General features: G+C 51.4%; 1 protein-coding gene across 1 annotated transcript in view; it reads left to right on the plus strand.

Annotated features, from left to right (window-relative positions):
- Window positions 1–5236, plus strand: part of PDLIM4 (PDZ and LIM domain 4) — a 33170-nt gene that overhangs the window by 4693 nt on the left and 23241 nt on the right. The gene's annotated exons all lie outside the window — the stretch shown is intronic.

Below are 5236 nucleotides of genomic sequence, written 5' to 3' on the forward strand. Positions count from 1 at the left end.
CGCTGCTGTGCCTGCTGATGCACACCGTTGGGAAGTCCTTGGCAGCACTGTCCAGACCTGCCCATCTGTGCCAGAGGGAGAAGGCGAGCCCGAAAGCTTTTTCTGAAGCTTTTGTTGTCTGCCAGCTGGGAGCGTGAAGGGTTGAGCAGCATCCTTCCTGGAGGAGCTGGCCCCCGGCCCACCCTGGGAAAACTGCCGGGAAGGGGAAGTTACAGCTCTTCAAGTGTGGTGGGGGCTGTGGCTCTCTGCACCCCGAGTTAGTGTTGGCACCTGTGGGGTTGCCCCTGCTCTTGGCCTCTACTAACATATTTCTTAAAAAAACTTTACTCTGTCCTTTATGAAGGACTTTAAGCTCCCTCAGGGACGTTCTCCCTCCTTCACCCCCCCGGCCCCATTCTCCAGCGTCTCTCTTGACTAGGCTCCTGTCCCCCCTGAAGCTAATGGGTGCTTTGTCCCTGGCTTCCTCGGGTCCCGTTTTGCCCCGCGATGTTTCTGTGCAGCGGTGCTGTGGGAGCGAAGCAGCACAGTAGCCTTTCTGTTCCGAAAGAGCGCGGAGGGAAGTCCTCGTCAGCTCAGGAAAGGAGTCAGTTTACGTAACCGATGCTCGTGTGGGCACTGATGTAGCGTGTGAGGAATTACCTAGGCATCCCTGTCACCAGGGGTGGGCATCCAGGTCCTGGCTGACAGCTCTGAAAGGCGAGATCAGGAGTTCAAGTGGGTTTAGTAAGGCTGCAGCAGTGCCTGGCACCTGGGCTGCGGAGGGAGGCTGTGATGGTGCTGACGAAGATTTAATGGGACAGTTTGGGATGCCCTGATGATAAATCAGCCTGTTCCAGCATCGTCTCCCCAGATGTTGAACCCCAAGCCAAGGTAACACGGGGTCTGCTTCACTTTACTGGTACCTCTAAGGGAGGGGATGGGAGGGTGTGTGGCAGCTGTTGGGAGAAGATCCTGGGTGTTGAGCAGCCCTCTGAATTATTACTCACAGAAATGCGGTGCAGAGATCTTGGTTTTTAGCCACAATACGTACACATTTGACTGGCGGCCAAGGATTTCAGAGTTTGAAATAATGTAAATGTGTGGATAAAGAGGATCACATGGTAAAGCACGTTCTTTTTCTCTTCTTTCACTGTGACGTTGTCTCCAAGTTACACAAATGAAGAAATTCCTTATCAGGCAAGAAGGAGCTTTCTGGCTCCTCGGCCCCAGCAGTGATGTGCTCCTATTCCTGCGATTTGCAGGGAGGAATTCATGTGTGTTGAGAGAGGTTTTTTTATGTTTTACATAATTTTGATGCTGTTCTTCCCAGTCCAATCCAAATACAGCCCTTTCTTTTGGTAATAGCACCAAGGCTGTCTGTGCCCGGGGCTGAGTGGGTGCTGGAGGACTAGCAGCATCTTCCTGGCTCACTGCAAGGTCCCTGGGGTTGTTGCATCATATTATTTTTCTGACTGTGGTGTCAAAGCATAAACCCTCAAAGGTTCAGCTTTGGTTCTTTCTACTGAAATTAAACCCTGGAAGCAGTTTCTTGCCAATCTGTCTGGTGTGCGTGCGGCAGGAGTGGCACTGCTGGGCCCTTTCCTGTGGAGGGAAGGGGGATCTCAGAGATGGTAACTCTTCTTAAAGAGCAGCTGTGGAAACCCCTGCCCAGCTCTGGAGACTGTTTTTCTCTGTGCAGCCCTGGCAGAGCAAGGCAGAGGGGCTGAGGAGAAAGCAAGCTGGCATGCATGACCCGGGAAGCCCAAACGCCTTTAGAGATGGCAATGGCGTGCAGCGTTGCGCTCGCAGTGTGGGTCAGATTCGTTCTCATTTGCTTGAGATCGAGTGACCAAGCCCAGAGCGGAGCTGCGGCGAGGTTTACGACCGAGCCCAAGCCGTGCGGGTTGGATAACCGAACCCTGCTTCCCAGGGGATGGGCAGCATGAAGAGCGCTCAGCGGACCAATGCACCGCTACAGTTCTGCTGAGTCTGCTTGGAGAATTGCAGTGTGAAGATTTCCTGCTTAATCCTGCTCTCTGTACAGGGATGGAGCTTCTCTGGAAGTTTCTCTGGGAGAAAGCCCAGTAATGACTCTGCTGGACGTGTAGCCCCAAAAGTCCCTGGAACCTCACATAGTTGACGTTGTTCTGAGCCCCCCTCCTGCCTCCCCCAGCTGCTGGAGGTTTTGTTGGGGTCCGTTTGCTGCTGGAAGATGGGAAGGATGACAATATATGATGTTCTCAAGTTTCCAGTAAAAATACAACTGAAAAAGTGAATCACAGCTTCCCCTCTGGAGCTCCTCGAGGACTAATAAAGAGGAAAACCGGCAGCATTCCAGAGCCTCGATACACACCAATGGCTTCAGCCAAGAAGAATGAAGGGAGGAGAAATCCCATAGCTCCTCCTTCATGTACCCTGGACGAGGCAGGCCCATTGGGGTGCTCAGCAGAGCTCAGCTCCTGTGCCTGTCACCAGCCCGGCAAAGCCTCGTCCAGCTTGCACAGCGGACAAAAGCCCTACATCGGGCTGCAGGGACAGATCCAACATCTTACGGTTATCGTGGCGAGGTTCACGATCCTGGGCAATTAGAAGCATCAGGCTAATGGCTATACCAGTGATAAAAACCAGTTGTGACCGCAGCGGTGTGCCATCACGGGAGGTGAATAGTGTTCAGGAGATGGGCAGGAATGTGGAGTCACCCCCCAAGAAGGGTCTGTACAGATCGGGGTGAAATACAGCGATGGGGTGTTCCAGGCTCCAGCTGTTGCCCGCTCGCACCTGCACAATAGCAGACAGCAGCGTCCTGGGTCTGGTCTGGCACTTTCCCAAGTGCTAAATGTTAGTTTATAAGGGGATGGAGAAATTAGAAATTCAATAAGACCCAGGAACTGTTGCAATTTAAGAGCAGCTCTACAGATGTAGAGAGCGGGACTTGCAGATTGTTACCAGGTGAAAAAACATTTCGGTAAAATATGTGAGCATATGCAAGTAATCTTTTGAGAATGACACTGAGGCTTTTAGAAAACAAATGTGGGATAAAAGGTGTCTGCAACGTTCTTTTTTCTCTTGGTAGTGGGTCCATTTCCCACGAAGCGCCGCATTGAAGGCCCTGCACTAACCCGGGTCAAGTCTTGTTTCGTAGGACTGTCCCAGCAGCTGTTAGAGCAGAGCAGGGTGGTGGTAGTGCAGGGTCATGATTTCCACGCAGCTGACTTTAATCCCCTACAACACATCTGAAAACACTTTTCCTGTCCTTGAGCTGTAAATTGGACGACTCGGAACACTGGAGTGTGATGTCTGATCTCTCGCCCGTTACGTTAGAAAACTGTGCTTAGTTTTTGCTGTTGCTTAAACACAGAGCTCGGACTGTTGGTAGCGTGAACCTGCTGCGGGGTGGCTGTGCTGACCTCGAGGTCCCCACTGTCCCGGGGGGCTGCAGGAGACGCCTCTGCTGCTGGTCTTGCCGGGGGTAAGCTTGGAGCATCAGCCTGTTCTGCAGTAGCTGCCTGTGGTAGCTCCCTCTCGGGCTGTCACCTCTTGATTATTTTGGATTTCCCCGTATTCTGCTGTTCCTGCAGAAAAGAGGGAGTCTCGCTGTGTAAGCGCAAACGTACAACTGGCATTTCTCTCTAGTGGGGCTGGTGTCCCTCCCAGTCCCCTGTGCTTTGCAGGCAGTCTTTACAAGTGCTAAATAGAACCTAAATTGTGCCATGTAGCTGAATTGCAGGGCAGTTCAAGCAGAAGCTGTGGCTGAGGTGAGTCTGGCTTCGTTCAGCCCACCCCTGGAAGGTGGATGAGGCTGTCGTGCTTGTACTGAGAACTTTTGGTTGTTCTCGAGGACTGACGGTGAAGCCTTGAGTTTAATCATTCAAAGCACCAACTGAAGGGACTTTCCAGGTGCAAACCTAAGCCTGGCCATGTCTTTCGTTCAGTGAAGACACCTATAATGATTGTTGGGAAACACAAGTTTAGCTGCTTTCTGGTACGGACGGTGTGATATTTGTTCATCGGGGTGTGGGGAACTGGGAAACTCCAGCGAGAAAGTGCTAGCACTACCAGGGACCGAACACTGTAGCTTCACGCAGACTGAATTTTCTGCTATCGCTCTTATCTTCTACAACCAGAATTGCCTCGGGAATCTGGGTTCTTATTTACTGGCAAGTCAAAGTCTTCAGGGATGCTTTCAGCTGTGTTTGGCATGTGGGCTCCAGAGCTGAGGGAGAAGGAATGTCGTAACTGGCAATGTGAGCACATCAGCCCCATTCAGTGGAGGGGAAAAGGCACGGAAATTAGAAGGGTGGCCTCTGCCAATGTAACTAGGCATTCTCATTGTTCTGGGCCTCCAGATGAAATTCTCAATGTGGAAGCAATATATGCAGCACTGGATCGTGGCGAAACACGAGTCAGAATCACTAGGAATGCTGCCATTCCTGGGAAGGATGGTTTCCTTTGTCCCAGCGAAAACAGCTGGAAAGACCAACTTAAGGTGAATTGTCCCAGCCTAAAAATCAAATAATTACCGTAAAGGTAAGTTACCAGAACATGACCTCTGGCTATGAGGAAGAGTGTGTTACTCCCTGATGGCGGTACTGAGTAGTGGTTTGGAACAGAAAAGGCTTAAATCCTCAGGGGATGGATCCAAAGTGCGTTAAACCCAGTGGAGTCTTTGCTGGGTTTGGAGTCAGACCCTGACTCTGGAAAGGTGTGTTTGTGTGCTGCCTGGCTGAGGTGCGAAACACCGAAGGTAAAAAACCACCGCGAGAATTCTGGGGTTAAAATCGTGTTCCCTATTTTGCAAACTTGGGCCGTGCAGATAATTAAACCAAAGCTGGATGTGGTATGTGGCAGGGGCCAGAGTCTGCTGAGGGACGCCTGGCCGCAGCGAGGGATCTGTGCCCATCGGCACCAGACCGCTTTTCATTCAGTGGGGCACATGCAGATGGTGAGGATAAACAGAATTGTTTGCATCTGGAACTTTTTCTCTTATACTTCATACAGTTTCCATCTCCCAACTCAACCTTCTGGAGAGCACATCCCAGCCATGCTCCCAGATGCCTCTGGTGGGGGAAAAAATGATGAGGCACATGGAAAATCCTTGGACAGTGGCTGCGTCCCGCTCTGGCTTGGCCAGACTGAAGATGCGTTTGTGAATGGAAACTGTATTTTTAGAGCTTTTTCTATCTGGCACCTGCTGAAAGGGTCACGATGATTCATACGGGGTTGCGTAATCCTTCCTGAACGTCGTGTATGTCATTCC

This window comes from Buceros rhinoceros, unplaced genomic scaffold (genome assembly GCF_000710305.1).
Source record: "Buceros rhinoceros silvestris isolate BGI_N320 unplaced genomic scaffold, ASM71030v1 scaffold32147, whole genome shotgun sequence".
Taxonomy (NCBI): domain Eukaryota; kingdom Metazoa; phylum Chordata; class Aves; order Bucerotiformes; family Bucerotidae; genus Buceros; species Buceros rhinoceros.